The sequence below is a fragment of the Camelus bactrianus genome, chromosome 5 (genome assembly GCF_048773025.1).
Source record: "Camelus bactrianus isolate YW-2024 breed Bactrian camel chromosome 5, ASM4877302v1, whole genome shotgun sequence".
In the NCBI taxonomy this organism is placed as follows: domain Eukaryota; kingdom Metazoa; phylum Chordata; class Mammalia; order Artiodactyla; family Camelidae; genus Camelus; species Camelus bactrianus.
In genome coordinates this window covers 61,008,415-61,025,778 of record NC_133543.1, presented here as the reverse complement: position 1 = coordinate 61,025,778, position 17,364 = coordinate 61,008,415, and the positions used below count along the sequence as shown (strand labels likewise).

At 38.9% G+C, this 17,364-nt stretch overlaps 1 protein-coding gene across 10 annotated transcripts in view; it reads left to right on the top strand.

Annotated features, from left to right (window-relative positions):
- NEUROD1 (neuronal differentiation 1) overlaps positions 1-17,364 on the top strand; it is a 175,386-nt gene that overhangs the window by 129,235 nt on the left and 28,787 nt on the right. For all 10 annotated transcript variants that reach the window (XM_074364003.1, XM_074364002.1, XM_074363995.1 and 7 more), the window contains one exon: positions 3,722-3,822. The gene's annotated coding sequence lies outside the window, so the exon portion shown is untranslated. The remainder of the gene's footprint in view (positions 1-3,721; positions 3,823-17,364) is intronic.

The following is a 17,364-nucleotide window of genomic DNA, read 5'->3' as shown; positions in this document are numbered from 1 at the left end:
TGTGACCAGAAGTGGGCAGCATCCCAATGTCTGTCACCAGTGCTAGTACTCTGCCCCTTTCCACCAATGATAGGAACCACAGATCTTTCTCCAAAGAGGATCAAGAACCCATTTTCCACTTAATATCCTCCTAGCTTAAGGAGTTTGGTATGGGAGATAGAATATTAGATTAAATAGTTAAGATGGTTTTACATCTAACTTTTAAGCTCAAGTAAATTCTGTAGCTACAGTCTGCGTCAGTAATGTCCTTGCTCTTCTATCATCCAGCTTGTAGGTCATCACTATTTCTTGTACTTCTCATATCACCAGTTGAAGGCTTCAAAGAACTCGAGGTGGAGGTGGTATATCCCAGGCGAGTTCACGACCTTCATTTTTTTCCACAAGGAGACAACAGACTCCTGCATGTGCTCAGGCTGCTTGCTTCAAGTCTGTCCCCTCATTCTGGAGCTTCTCCCAAGGTGCCCGGGGCATTTCTTCACTTGCCCTTTCAGCACGTAAAGCACACAATGTATAGAATTAGAGCAGATTGCTTAAATCCTGGTTCTAAAACTTATTCTGAAAACATAGGCCAATCAATTACCCTGACCCTAGTGTCCTTGTTGCTAAAGGGAAGTGTTGATACTTCCTTTAGGTGATTGTTGAAAGTATTACGTAAAAGAGCAGTTATAAATTGTCAAAGAACATATAACCATTAGTTGTCATTATTTATTACTTCCTCCCCATTCAAACAGATCCTAAACCACAAACTTTTCTCAATTTGACTAGATGGAGATCAGTTCCCTCAATTCTTTGTTTTCCATTCTGAACGTGAACTTACTCTCATTCTCTACATGATTAAAAGCACAGCATGGCACACTTATCTAGAAACATCCGAAAGTGCTTCACTCTTCTTCTGTTTTCTGTCTGCATTAGTGTTTTCTCTCATATTTTATAATCTCTCAGAGGAAAAGCACCCCAAATGAATAATTATTTTGACACACATCTAACCCTGTGATCTGTACAACTAAGCATATAATACACATTTAAATAGTTATGGTAATTTTCTTTCTTTCTTTCTTTCTTTCTTTCTTTCTTTCTTTCTTTCTTTCTTTCTTTCTTTCTTTCTTTCTTTCTTTCTTTCTTTCTTTCTTTCTTTCTTCTTTCCTTCCTTCCTTCCTTCCTTCCTTCCTTCCTTCCTTCCTTCCTTTCTTCCTTTCTTTCTCCCTTCCTCCCTTCCTTTCTTTTCTTTCTTTTTTTCTTTTCACATATGAGCAATCTCATATGGTATTTTTCTTTCTTTTTCTGGCTTACTTCACTTAAAATGACATTCTCCAGTAACATCCATGTTGCTATAAATGGTGTTATGTTGTCATTTTTATGGCTGAATAGTATTCCATTGTATAAATACACCACATCTTCTTTATCCAGTCATCTGTTGATGGACATCTAGGCTGTTTCCATGTCTTGGCTATTGTAAATAGTGCTGCTATGAACATTGAGGTGCAGGTGTCTTTTTGAAGTAGGATTCCTTCTGGATATATGCCCAGCAGTGGGATTACTGGCTCATATGGTAAGTCTATTCCTAGTCTTTTGAGGAATCTCCATACTGTTTTCCACAGTGGCTGCACCAAACTGCATTCCCACCAGCAGTGTAGGAGGGTTCCTTTTTCTCCATAGCCTCTCCAGAAAGAAAAAGACAAATGAACATAAATACAAAACAGAAACAGACTCATAGACATAGAATACAAATTTGTGGTTGCCAGGAGGGAGGGGCGTGGGAAGGGACAGACTGGGAGTTTGAAATTTGTAGATACTGGCAGGCATCTGTAGAATAGATACACAAGATTATACCGTATAGCACAGGGAAATATATACAAGATCTTGTGGTAGCTCACAGTGAAAAAGAATGCGACAATGAATATATGTATGTTCATGTATAATTGAAAAATTGTGCTCTACACTGGAAATTGACACAACATTGTAAACTGACTATAACTCAATTCAAAAAAATTGTGGTAAGTTGTAATGGGGTAAAAATATTCAGTGCCTTTCCCTGCTGGATCCTCCCAGTGGATCCCCTCCCAGTGACAGGATTACATTTCCTACCCAAAGATTATCAGGCTTGGCCAGATGACTCGCTTTGTCCAATGGTATGTTTGTACAAGTGACATGAGACACTGATGAGCAGAGGCTTTAAGAAATATGGTGTGATTTAACATTGCTCTTTCCCCACTTTGCCTTAAGAAAGCCAGTGTTCCATGTAGGGCCTTCTCCTTTGGCTTGGATATCGACTAAAGAGGACCCAGCGCAAACTTACAGTGTGAAAGAGAAATAACCCTTTGGTGTTGCAAAGATATTTTGCCCATGATTATTTTGAAAGCCCACCTAAGCCCACCTAAGCTGACTGACCCAATTGTGATAGCATATTGTCTCAGTGCGCTGTTCAGTTTCAGTGTGTGTGTTATCCCGCAGACTTGAGTGTGGAAAAAAGAGCACATGTCTTTATCTCTGTGTATTAACTGGACTCCTTTGAAGGTTAAGCTTTTGGAAACCAAATTTAAGAAGCTTTAGAGCTATTTTACTTTTCCCTCTGATATGCACCCCCTCTCTACTAACAAACCACAGAACCTGCAGCTGGAGTGAATATTGGAGAGGGGGAACTGCAAAATATAAGCAGAAAACAAACAAATCTCAAATTATTATTTAGCCAGATTCTTAAAGTGTGGAGGAATATAAAGTGAGAAAAGAATGCAGGGTGTTCTGAAATTAGGTCAGTATATTTTGCTTATCATGAACCATTCTCTTTCATTAAGACCCTAGGAATTCTCAGTTTATGACTGCAGACATACTTAAAAGAAACATAAAAACAGTATTCTTAGATTTTGTTCCACTTTCATTTCTAAAAACTTAAATAGGCTTGTGATTTCCATTATCCTATAATTTCGTACAAAATGAAACTAGGATGAAAAAGGAAAGTTTTATTTGTTGCCAGATATCCTCTCTACATGACATCTGGATCTGTAGAACATCTGCACGATTGACAGTCTTTCAACTTTTCATCTGGGTGTTTGGCAAATATGGAGAAAATATTTCCTATCTAAATCTAATTCTTATTCTTATGCAAGGCTATTCTAATAGCATATTTGTTAGTATTCCTATCATCCTATTATCTTATCAAACAAAATATGGATACAATTTTGGAGCAAAACAACAGATTGTTTAATGTTACGGTGCATGCCCACATGCAAGAACTGATAGTTGAAAAGGAAAAAATTTTGGTGAATTCTTTTTCCATAGCAATCAATCTATTTCAAGAGAGATTAACAATAGAATATATCAAAGCACTCACTCCACATTCAGTGGTCTCTGTTGTGTATGCCTTTGATGTGAGATAAGAGAATTCTGTTCTTTGGCCAGATGCTGATAGAGCCCTATAACATCTGCATGGATGTCTGCTTGGCACTTAGGGTAAGGGGGGAAATTTGATTGTACTCTTGAGGTTACAGAACATGGAGACAAGCATCATAATCACCCTTCGCAAAAACTCCAAGGGGCTCAGTTACATGTTTTTACCTTGTCAACATCTGTCAAGAACCACATGTCAATTACTACTCCATCTTTTCTCAGGTAATAAAGGAACCGAGAACTCCCAAATGAACAGTCTTTATCTTTCCAACAATATGCCCCAGGCTTTTGCTTTTAGATGTAACCCTCATAAATTTTTGTCATTTTCTACTTACAGGGATCTTGGCAGAGAAAGAGGCCTAAATGGAAGAAAAAGATGTTACTTTCAGTACAGCAAACACACAATTGTCTGCTTCAGGATACTGAATACGAAGAAAGGTAGGGTAAATTTATCTGAGCTATTTCACCTTCCTTAGAGCCATCCCTGTTTTACTGAAAAGATCACCTAACAGCTGATTTCCATTCAGTCTCATTCTTTTATGCTTGTACAATTTTATCTTCTTTTTATTTTTCAACTTATTTATTGGCTTATGCAGATGTGTGTGTGAGCACAGGTGCACACAGCTTACCTAGCAGAACCCCTTATAAAGTAGTGAACAAGTACGTGGCGTTGCCCCACTGTGTGCCTAGGGTGAGTCCCATAGCACCTATGCTTCAAAATAGGTGGTGAGAGAATCAAGTTGTTGTTTATGTAATGCCTGAGGCAATGTCATTTTCTTCTAAAAGACAGTCCCCTCCCACCAAAAAAGAACAGAGATCTTATTTTAGCAGAATTGTTTTATACAATTGTTAATTGGTTGAACAATGTTAAATCACCATTTGCCTTCAATTCCAAATGTACCGTTTGTCATGGCTTTTAGACACGAATCAGCAGAAAGGCTCCGTATTTCAGCTCAGACAGGTGGGTGAGCATCTGAAATTAGGTGAGCACAGAAACAGAAAACTTGGAAAGAAATGTCAGTGCATTTCCAAAGTTTCTCTGGTAAGAAAATGGTTGGAAATAGGTACTTAACAAATTTCACTGGTGGGGAGCCTATGATGCCCTGAGGATTTGTGTTCTGTTACGAGTGTTCTGGGATGCTTTTTCTCCTACTGAAATTTTTATAGGGTATGATTTTTCTACAGTCAGTACATTGACATTTTTGAAACTCATCGTATGCAGAGCATAGTTCTAGATGCTAAAAGCAATTGCAAGGTCAAGAAGACCTAGATCTTGCCTTGAGGGGTTTCACTGGGATGTCAGTGCCACACACCCACATGAAGAATACAGAGTGGTGGATTACAGATGGCCACAAATTCTCTGTTGCTCTTCCCATCAAGGAGTAAACTCTCTTTCCTCACTCCTTTAATCTGGACAAGTCTCATGGCTTCTTTTGCCAACAGAGTGTGGCAAGGTGATGCTAAGCCAATTCTAAGCTCATCTTTAAGAGGACTGGGAGCCTCTGCTTTCTTCCTTTAGGAAGACAGCCCCCATACTGTAAGAAAGTACAGTCTATCCCTCTAGAAAGAGGCCATGTGAAGTGGTCCTAGTCCTAGAGACCAGGTCCTGGTCCCAGAGAAAACATTGAGAGTGAGGCCATATGAAGGAGAATTGGCGTACTATAGCTGACAGCACAGGGACCCAGGCATGTGAGAAAAGCGTTCTTAGACCTTCTGGCCACCCCAACCACCAGTTGAGTGCAGCTTCCTGAGTGACTCCAGCAAATACCAAGTGGAACCAAAAAACCATCTACAACCTACAGAATCATGTGAAAGAGCAAGTTATTCTCGTTGTAATCCCCCTACATTGGGGAACTATTTGTAATGCAGCAAAATTAACTGATACAACTTACAAGTCAACATATACAACAAAATTTACAGAGAGCCATATAGGAGCACAAAATGAGTGCCTGCAAGGAATTCTGAATTAAGGTGTGAACAGAAGTCACAGGAGGCAGTAGAGTTTGACAGATTTAGTAGTAAAACCTATGTTTTAATCTTTGTCCTACACTTTCTATCTTTGTGATCTTGGGCAAATCAGGACAATTTTTGGGATTCAGTTTCTTAATCTATAATGTAGAAATGATAGTTCCTACTACCCAGTAGTATGGTAAAGGTAAATAAATTGGATTTTATGTCTATCTATCTATATCCATATCCATATCTATATCAATACACACACACACACGCACACGCAGCTCTTAGCACAGTGCCTCACACAGATTAAGAACTCAGCCTGGCTATTGTTCTTATAAAGTAATCACGGAAGGGATTTCTAGAGAAGGAGATTTTGATTTGCATAAAAATTAATCCATACTTTTTTTTAATTGAAGTATAGTTTTTTTGTTTTTGTTTTCCTGAAATAATGAAGTATAGTTGATTTACAGTGTTGTGTTAGTTTCTGGTGTACAGCACAGTGATTCAGTTATACTATAGATTTTTATTTTGTAGTCATGAGATAGATTCATTTCATTTGTCCCTGAATCTCCAGGTATAATTCAGTTTTCTCTTGTTCCCAGGTAAGTTATGAATTTGCATTGATTTGTATTAAGAAGGGTGACATGGGTCATTTTGCATGAGAGTGTCTGAGACAGAGTCTGTGATGAGTTTCAAAACCCATGTCCTTTCCTGTTAAGCACACAGTTAGATGTAGGTTTGGCCCTGAGACTGAATTCTGGCTAGTGCAATGTTGGCCAAAATCAGCACCACTTCCAAGCCTGGCCCATAAAAACCTCCTACCTCCAATTCCACATGATTTCCCTTTCCAGTTGGTTGGAACTGAGATCCCTGAAGGGTGACCCTTGGGATCCACATGTTAAAGATAGTGGATCCACAGACAACAGGGGATTGAAACCCCAAACAGCACTAGAGAAGAGCTGCCCAACCAGGAACTACCTCGCTGGACTGTGACATGAGCAAGAAAGACTTCTTTTGTGTTGTCACTGGCAGTTTAGTGTTTTTGTATTATAGCAGCAATTATTATTGTAATTAATGGTCTTAATGGTATTCTTGTAATAGGCCAGCAACATCCAGCTCATTATTTTTCTCTGCCCACTATCCAGCCTTCTTTTCCACAAAAGTAAACCTAATCACCCTTTATTTCATTCATGATCTCCCTTCTCAACTGTGCATTCTTCTCTCTCTCTCTCTACTTTGCCACTGCCGAGGCCACCAAGTTATATACCTTCTCTCTTTCAAAGCTACAGAGATTCTTCCCCAGTGAGCTTCCTCCAACTAAATGGAAACAGAAGCTTGCCTTTCCTCTCCATCCTTATTGCCATTTCCATTCTTTTTCACTCAGAGCAGGATTTCTGGATATAGGTGATGCTTACTTTTCTGTAAAATGGTGGATTGTCCTTAAATAGTTAACAAATTTAAATAAATAATAGCTGTCATTTATTGAGTACTTATTTTATACACAAGACCTATGTGGCGGGGAGGGTTTTATAGCTCAGTGGTAGAGCTCATGCTTAGCATGCACAAGGTCCTGGGTTCAATCCCCAGTAACTCTGTTAAAAAAAAAAAAAAAACCTAATTGCTTCCCCCCACCCCACCAAAAAAAAAAAAAAAGACCCTATATAAGTATTTTATGTTAATTAAATTGTATAGTCTTCATAACAAACCTGTCTGGTAAGTATTATTACTGTCTCCATTATACGGATAAGAAAACTAACACCCATGGTGTTTGGCAACCTGACAAAGTCACACAGCTGGCTTGTGGAAGAGACAGAAAATATGAAGCGAGAGCCTGTACTCTTGATTATAACCTTCACGGCTTCTCAACATGTGGTCATAGGCACCATATTTCTTTACAGTGTACTAAATGTATATGTACAGAAGATCAGTTATGGAAAAAAGAACATGAAAGTGCTTGGTCATGAGATAGACCTAAAGTCCCTGGCAATATCCAATTTCATATTAGACATTAGTCTCCAGCCATTAGTTGCCTTATTTCCTGTGTTCTGTTGATCAAGAATTCTTGCTCAGTAATGTGTCACGTCTTCTTGTCTGTAGGGTCAGACACTCTGCTTCAGAGGAGAAGCAGGCAACCCATTCTGGTCACCAGTTAGCCCTTTTCAGTGAGACTGATAACCTCACTTCTCCAATGGTAAAAGCCTTCGATGCTTTTTCAGCTGGAAGCCTCCTTGCAATGCTAACTATTTTGCAGTGATGATTTTACTTATAATTTGGAAACAAAAACCACTCAAAACAACATCATGAAGACGAATATGCATCAAACACTTATTATGTGCCAGGCATTATGTTGATAACTTTACATATATTACATTGAATCCTCCCAGTAACCCCATATTGGAATTATATTATCCCTGCTTTTAAAAGTGAGAAAATTGAAGCAAAGATACTAGGTAATTTACCAAGATCACACAGCAAGGAAGTAATATAATCTAGCCTTGAGCCCAGAGAGTCTAGCACTGAACCTGCCTTCCCAACAACCCAATAACACGGAGCACACGCCCTAAACACCTGATCTGTAGGAGGCACTTGGGGCAGTGAATGCCAACCTGGAAAACATTTTGCATTAAGCTTTGAGTATGTCTTGGACTCTTCTGTTTGTCACTGGGCAACACTCTTGGGTTATACTGGCAGTGAGAAGCTCCAGATTTGATGGAGGCAGGTAAAAGTGTATAACTCAAATTAACGCACATATATTTTAAGAGATGTACTTTATTATAGCTTTCTTTGAATAACAAATCCTTTAAAGGCACTAAACTGGGGTGGGTATATGTAAATTGATCTTTATACTCTCTTTCTACAAACACACACATAGGGAACAACTTCTCCATAAGTATCCCTTGGTAGTTGACTTCTTTACTTGGGAGAGAAGCACTCTAACTCCAGAATACAGACATGACATTCATGAACTCTTTGCCTCCACACATGCTAAGAAGGGGCAGTATATTGGGTCAAAAAAGAGATGAGGCTAGAAAGAAATGTGCCATGTTCTTCAGAATTTTTTAGGGCCTGAAGAGCACACACACACTAGAATCTCAAAGAAATTATGTGTATGATTTATATAGGTTAATGGACATTTTTTCTTTCTTTTTTATTGAAGTATAATCAGTTACAATGTATCAATTTCTGGTGCACAGCACAGTGTCCCAGTCGTACATATACATACATATATTCATTTTCATATTCTTTTTCATTAAAGGTTATTGCAAGATATTGAATATAGTTCCCTGTGCTAGACAGAATAAACTTGGTTTTTTTAAGTCTATTTTTGTATATAGTGGCTAACATTTGCAAATCTCAAATGCCCAGATATATCTCTTCCCATCCCCTTCCCCCCGATAACTGTGTTTGTTTTTATGTCTTTGAGTCTGTTTCTGTTCTGCAAATAAGTTCGTTTGTCTTTTTTTTTTTAAGATTCCACATATAAGTGATATTATATGGTATTTTTCTTTCTCTTTATAGCTTACTTCACTTAGAATGACAATCTCCAGTTCCATCCATTTTGCTGCAAATGGCATTATTTTACTATTTATTATGGCTGAGTAGTATTCCATTGTATATGTATATCTAGTCATCTGTTGATGGACATTTAGGTTGTTTCCATGTCTTAGCTATTGTAAATAGTGCCACTATGAACATTGGGGTGTATGTATCTTTTTGAATTAAGGTTCCCTCTGGATATATGCCCAGAAGTGGGATTGCTGGATCATATGGTAAGTCTATTTTTAGTCTTTTGAGGAATCGCCATACTGTTTTCCATAATGGCTGCAGCAAACTACATTCCCACCAACAGTGTAGGAGGGTTCCCTTTTCTCTACAGCCTTTCCAGCATTTGTTGTTTGTGGACTTTTGAACGATGGCCATTCTGACTGGTATGAGGTGATACTTCATTGTAGTTTTGATTTGCTCTTCTCTGATAACTAGGGACATTGAGCATTTTTTCATGTGCCTGTTGGCCATTTGTATGTCTTTATTGGAGAATTGCTTGTTTAGGTCTTCTGCTCATTTTTGGATTGGGTTGTTTGTTTTTTATTATTAAGTTGTATGAGCTGTTTATATATTCTGGAAATTAAGCCTTTGTCAGTCACATCATTTGCAATGATTTTCTCCCATTCCATAGGCTGTCTTTTTGTTTTGCTTGTGGTTTCCTTTGCTGTGCAAAAGCTTGTAAGTTTAATTAGGTCCTGTTTGTTAATTTTTGCTCTTATTTCTATTGCCTGGGTAGACTGCCCTAGGAGAATATGGCTAAGATTTATGTCAGAGAATTTTTGCCTATGTTTTCTTCTAGGAGATTTATCCTGTCTTGTCTTATATTTAAGTCTTTAAACCATTTTGAGTTTATTTTTGTGTATGATGTGAGGGAGTGTTCTAACTTCATTGATTTACATGCTGCTGTCCAGTTTTCCCAACACCACTTGCCGAAGAGACAACATTTCTTCTTTCTAATATAGACATGGAACTTTATTTTTGGTCTAGCTTTTCAGCCAAAACCCGTGCTTTCTTTTGTCTTTGGAAGATCAAATAACCACCTTTACTGTCATTTCTGGCCATCCAGGACTTGTGTGTGACCAGTGATTGTCACAAAGTTGCCATCATATATTGTTGGTTTAGCAAAATCAGTAATATCAACAAGGCAACAAAGCAGATTGTTTGGATTATTGTTCATATGTGAATACTCACTTTCAAACATAGGTAATCATTCTAGAAGCAATTTGGAGTCCAGATCTCTTAATGGGTTTGTGGTGGTTGTAGCTATTGTCTCAGTCAATTGAAAAATCAATGTACAGGTGGCTTTGCCTTAATGCAACATGTGTAGTCCTGAAAAAAGAAAAGCCTACTCAGATCTGTAAAATCACACGCTAAACAGAATAGAGTTTATGGGCAAATTAGTATCTGGGTCAAGCCATTCAAAACATACGCAATCTCCACTGAAAACACAAAACTTTAGAATGGTGAGCTCACAAAAAGAATAGTATTTCTAATAAAAACACAGCATAGTTTTTAAAAAACTATTACATAGCTAATAAATAATAGTGGTATATAAGTAGGTCCTTGCATTACAAAAGCACACACATGCACATGCGCACACACATACACACACACAACTAAAGGTAGTTTGTATCATGTATGACTGAAAAATTGTGCTCTACGCTGGAATTTGACACAACATTCTAAAATGACTATAACTCAATTAAAATAATAATGATGATGATGATAATAATAATAATAATAATAATAATAATAATAATAATAATAATAATAAAGGTAGCTTGTAGAAGGGGTGGGGCTGCTGAGTAGTGGAGAAAAGAGCACAAAGTTCAGGGAGAACCACACCACAGGCACCTCCGGGAGAGCATGCGGCCAGATGGTGCCAGGAGGAGGCCCGCAGATGAGCTGGCGGAGTGCAGCCCAGCCCAGTGTTCAGCTGTCTCAGCGTACTTTGCATTCAGCTGCTGTGACTCAATGCTCCAAAGCACCAACGCACTGGGAAAAATCACATGTGAACCAATGCGACCTCCAGGCTAACATCGACCCTTGATCCCAGTTCCACATGGACTGAACACATGGCAGCAACACATATTAAAGGAGAAAAGCTGCCACCAACAATAAAAATGTTGATTCTGGAAGCCACTAATATTTATGAAAACAATTAGTAAAAACTTTCAAATAGTTAAAGGGGAAAATAGATCATAATTAATCTGACTTATAAGAGAGGATGTATTAGCTAATTTTTTAAAGTATGCTGTGTTAAATTTGAGTCCATAAATGTTTGTAGAACTATAAATAAGATATAATTAGTGAGATATGAAGAAAAATTATAAAGAAAAATCATGTACCCTCGAATACCTTTCTTCTCAGTCGTCATGCACCTAGAGTCATCATATGCACTAGAGCTGCTGAGATACTATTTTTTCTGTACTGTTCTGTCAAATTTTAGAAATTTGACCATTAAACTTTTTATAATACATTTTTGTAACAAATAATAAGATTTCACATTTATTCCCATGTCCCAGAATTTTCTGTTAAGTTGGTGATAATCAGTTGTGCCTCAAGTCCAACTTAATATTGATTTTAGCACTAAGCCATGTAACATCTTTGATTTATCTCTGTCCTTAATGAAGAAAATTATTGGGCTGATTGCTGAACAATTTCTTATGAATAATAAAACATAATTGAACTGCTCCAAAGTTACATTGTCTAATATGGTAGCCACTAGCCCATTGTGATGATTCAAATTAATTAAATAAAAGTAAAAATGTAGTTCTTTAGTCACACACACCACATTTCAGGTGCTCCATAGCCCACATGTGACTGTTGACCACTGGACTGGACAGTGCAGATAGAGAATATTTCCATCATCACAGAAAGTTCAACAGTGGAGCAATAGTTCTATTGACCTACACAGTTCTGCCAAATTTCTGAAAAAGCACAATAGTTCAAAGTCAATGATGCCTTTAGAAAGTGTTAGCATACCTTTAGCCATGTCCTCCCCTTCCTCTACAGAGGTAAATGTTGAAAGAATCCTCTCTCTTGGCTTTGCCTTGGGTGCTGGAAGAGAATGAGCCCACCCAGGCATCCTCAGACACAACAGACCAACTTTTGTAGATGCCGTCAGTGCCCTGCCCACATCCTTGGCTCTAAGACTTGAGTGTGCCTCTGCCATCTTCCAACTGCCAGAATCTCCATTTCTTTGTCCAAGACCTTTTCTTGAACCTTCTGTGAGACACTCTGCCTATACCCCTGGCAGGTGCCAAAAAATTAACACCTGCTAAAAAAGAATCTTCAACCAATAATTGTTGAAAGTTGGGGTAAAATTACCTCTGAGCTGTGAGTTTTGCAGCATTTTCCAGAATGACTCCAGATGGTAGCTGACTCCCAATCTTGATGCTCTTCCCTCTCCTGTATCACTTTCCACACCTTTCCTGTGTTTCCTTGCACCTCCAGATAAACCTTTTACACTTAACTCATTGTCTCAGGGTCTGCTTCTGAGGAAACACAAACCAAGACAATATCCAAACAGAGAGGTAAAATGGAGAGGTAGTTAGAAAGAAGGGGAGGCTCACAATATGAAAGATAGCCAATATTTACATAGCATTAGATGGTGAACGCCTTGAGAGCAAGGGTTTTTCTTTAACTTTCTATTCCCAATGTCTAGCACATACAAGGCGCTCAGTCATATTATAGCATCCAACGTTTCACACATACTGTGTCTTTCACATCCCAGCATTCCTATTGGCTAGCCATTACTGCTGTTTTTCAGCTGAGTAAATTCAAGATCTAATAATTTAAATGAATTGCCTCAAGTCACACAGTAAGTGGCAGCGTTCAGCCTGGAACCAGGGCTTCAGACTCCACACCCCATGCTTGTCCTCGTAGCTGGTGCTGCCACGCTGTTCAGCGTTGTCCCATTGACTAGCCTGCTGGCCTCTCAGGCAAGAGGAACTTCTGTACCTCAGGGGATCACTCCAGGCTCTGCCCTTGCCCTCAATTCCCGCCCTTCTGCTCCCTGAGTGTTTTGCTCAGACTATTAGCTTGGCTCTTGATTAGAGCTATTTTCCTTTTGGGGAAATGTTTTCGCTTTAAGGGGTAGTAGTATGGGGTTTTGGTCAAGCTAGTTGGCTCTCAAGAAAGAACGCCTAGATTAGAATTTATTTCTATAGCTTTACTAAAAAGTAAGCATGAGCCTTGGGCAAATGATTTTCAATTCTCTAGGCTTTAGTATCCTGATTCGTAGAACATAGATAATGAAAGTACCCACTCATAAAAAAAAAGTATGCACAGGTAATGAGGATTAAATGAAATAATCCATGTAAAAGCACTCAGCACATTGTAAATGCAAAATGCTATTCGATACTATTATTGGCCACACGTTCTGTGCGTCCCACTCTTCTCCTCATCCCCCATAAGCCTAATTTGAACCCCAAGAAACCCAAACCAGTTATAGATGGGGTAGACTGGCCCCCATTGATTTAGAAATGGAATTCAGATCAATGTGTTGTCTCTTTTTAAGATGAACAGGAACTCTGGGACTTAAAATGCATCTTTAATGAGAGCAGTCTAGGAAGAAAGCCCATTTGCGGGCAGGGTACCACAAGATGGGAGAAACCATTTGCCTCCACAGAGAAGCCAAGCTATTTATCTCCCAGTTATTCACGAGACTGTGCTAAATGCTCAGTGTAGGTTAATCATTACATCCTGTACATGAAGGTGGCAGATACATTCTGATAAACACATATACACATTTTCATATCCAAACCCTGCAAAAAGAAACGGTGGAGTTTCTTCAAATAGAATAATTAAAGGCTGGGAGGATTTTAAAAATAAAAGTCATCTTGTGAACTATATTATTCTTCCTTGTTGTGCTTAACTATGGATACAATATTGGATTCTTATTTACAACCTCTTATTTTTAAAGTGGAGATTATATAATTCTATGATACTACATTTCCTGAACTAAAATGTTAGGTGCAAAGACTGACAGTTTTTTTCTAATTTTTATATTCACACGAACTGTCACTGCTACAAATGTGTTAAGAATTAAATTCCACTTGGTTATACGTTTAATGAGACACCTAGTAAAGAACCTAAATATAAGACATGAACCAGAAATTAACACAACATTGTAAATTGACTATACTTCAGTTAAAAAGATACATATATGACATGAAATTGGAAAAGCCTCAGAGAATCTGGGCACTAAGGTGGAAAACTTCAAATGATGCTGCTTCCCTCTTCTGGGCTTTTCCAGAGCAAAGCTCATTGTCCAGCTCACACACACTTTCAGACTGGAATGATTCCAAAGGAATATCGGCTGCTTTCTTTCCTGGATCCTGGTATGAACTATGATTCTCGAGAAGACAAGAATTTGGTCACACAGTTGGAGTTGGTAGAAACATTTTTTTCAGTTTCTTATTACCAAATAAGATGGAGTCTTACTCTCTCCATAAAAAATCGTTCTGTTGGCAGAAACTCACCTTTCAGTCTGGTTGGTTTATAACCTTTTAACAAGCTGTCCTGAAGATGGCGCCACATGCTTAGCTATGTTACGACCTGTATGATTTCACGATTCTTTCTTAAACCAAGTTGCTAATAGCTGCACAGATTTACAGAAAGACCTGTGGGAAATGCTACCTTGAAATGATATTCCTGTAGTGAAGTATAAAGATTAATCTAAGTCACCCAAGGAATAATCTGATTAGATGATCTCTAAATTTTCAATTAGGAAAAGGAGTTACACGGAAAATACAGCAGATGCTATCTGGGTTAGATCAGTGGCGTGCTATGAAAGCCACAGTCCATCTCTGACCTTGTTCCTTCTCTTTTGTCTTCTATTTGCTGTCACTGGCACCATCATCTATCAAGTTGCTGGAGCCAGAAACTTGAATGGCATCTTTGCTCTTTCTCTCTGCTTTAAACTTCCCCGCTAGCCACGCTGCATCCAGTCAATCACCCAGCCCTACCTATTCTAGAAAGTCCATAAATGTCTTTCAAGGGTGTCCATGTTTCTCTCTTCTTTTACCAGTGATGTCTCCCAGCACTATCACCTCCTCCCTGTGCCACTGCAAGAATGGGTGTCCATTCCCCCTTTTCCCCAGCTTGCTCTTCTCAGTCTGCTCTCGGCTCTTCATCTGGAGTGATCTTCCAAAAGACAGACCCAATCATGCAATCTCCCTGTTAACAGTCTTCCATAGCTCCCTAGTGCTCGCAGGTGAAATCTAAACTCTTATACAGCCTACATTTTTTATAATCTAGTTGCCCCCAGCTTCATCCTGCAATACTGTCCCACAAATTCTTCTGCTTTAGTCATAATAGATCGTTTTCCTGGAATGTTCTGTATTCCTGCTGCTCCTGCTTGTGCCCCCAGCAACCATTACATCTCACCACTCCCAGAGCCATCACCACCTCCATCCATCTAGCTTGTCCTCATCATGTAGGTCTCCACATAAACACCCTTTCCTCATGGAAGAGACCCATACAGATTCCTACCTTTAATAGTTATCTAATTTTATCATAATTACCCCTGTATTTTCTCCCTGTTAGATTATAAACTGAAGAAAGCAGGAACAGCGTCTGTCTTTAAGCAACATTCTCTTTTTTAAATTGAAGTATAGTTGATTTACAAGGTTGTGTGAGTTTCTGATGTACAGCATAGTGACCAGAGATAATTAATAATGCCACCAGCCCTGGCTTGGAGAGGGCACATCATGAATCGTGTGGCAAGAGAGCCTCTCAGCTCACTAGGTACAGATAACCCAGGCCTTATGATAAAGTCACGCACTTAGAAAGCAAACCTTCATCTCCTAAGAGGGCAACTTCTGGGTGCTGGGGGCTCATCAGTAAGCACTGTGCTCTAATATCTGGTGAGCCCCCTGGAGTTTTGTGGGGTTTTTTCTGGTTTAAATCAAGCCTGAGGCTGGTGGACAGTAGTTACACACCCACATTGTGTGTCTTGTGAATGCTAACTCTCTTTAATTTGAATACTGATTATTTTTTATAGAATGTAAACCCAGTTTTACATTCCATAATGCAAACAGGTACCTATCTGTTTCTAAATAAAACTATTTAGGCTCCAAAAATTTTAGTTTTATATATGTGTGTGTGTGTGTGTGTGTGTGTGTGTGTGTGTGTGTATAAAGTTCAGTCATATATGTAGAGAATTGTATATATATATAAATATATATACATACATATATATATGTGTATATATATAAAATTAAGCAACGTTCTTACAATGGCTATAAGGCCTTTCATCATCCACCTCCTTCAGCTCACCTTCCACTTACCTGCAGTCCTCCCTCATTTCTTTGCTTTGACCTCCTTGCTTGTTCCTCTGCTTGCTTCCTCTAGCTTGGACTTTTTGTTGTTCCTTTAACTTTGCAGACAAGATCCTGCCTCGAGGCTTTCACACTTGCTGTTCCCTCTTCCTCGAATACACTTCCTCCACTTTTCTATGTGACTCTCTTCTTCACCTGCTTCAGATTTTTATTCAAATGCCACATTCTCAGTGGCGTCCTCCTTGACCGCTTGATCTATTACACATCCCCCTATCATTCCAATCCCCCTCCCTGCTCTATTGCTCTCCTCAGCTCTTATCCCTGTCTCATATACTTCCATGGCCTATTTTCCATCTCCTCCACTAGACCGTGAGCTCCAGGAGGACAGGGACTTTGTCTCTCTGGTTCCTTACTATGTCTCCAGCACCTGGAGTTACGCCTCACAGAAAGTCAGTGCAACTGTCCATCCTAGACCCACTCTCGTGATTTCATAAACTTAAGTCTTCTCACCCTTTTGGGGACTAAGTCATTCTAGTTTATAGGTGGGGAGAATTTTATCTTCTTCTAGGAAATCTTCCCTCTTCCCAATTCCTTTAGCTTCCTATTTTCAGAACTAGTATGTCTTTTTGCAGGGGGATAGAGAAGACAGAACTAAAAATAAATCTTCCCATGAAAACATAAAAGTAGAAATTTACTGAGGTCCTTTATGTTTCAGTTGTTTCCTAATAATACATTTCCTGAAAACTAGAACAATCAGCGTGAGGCCAGAGCCACCAGTCTTGTTAAAAACATCTCCTCCTGAGCAGCTTCTGGGATGATGGTTCCTTATCTTTCTGTTAACTGGTGAGACACTGAATGAAAAGCTTTGATTCCCTTACATCACTGGGGCACTCGCTGAAGATTTGTATATTGAAACCCATGGATTTGTCTGGCTGTACAGCCAGCCTGATCATTTGGGTAGAAAAGTGAGTTTTCTAAAGCCAAACCAGCTGTGCAGTTAGATGGAGCCCAATTTCCTGAGCAGAAGATGGCAAATAGAATCAGGTTCAATGACTGTAATATGGGTAGAGAGTCATTTTGTGAAATTTCAACACCTTGCAATGACCAGCAACTCCAGGAAAACAACATTCATTCTCACGATATGTAAGGCTGGTTCATGGCTAATTATTTATCATGGATGTTTGATTCAACT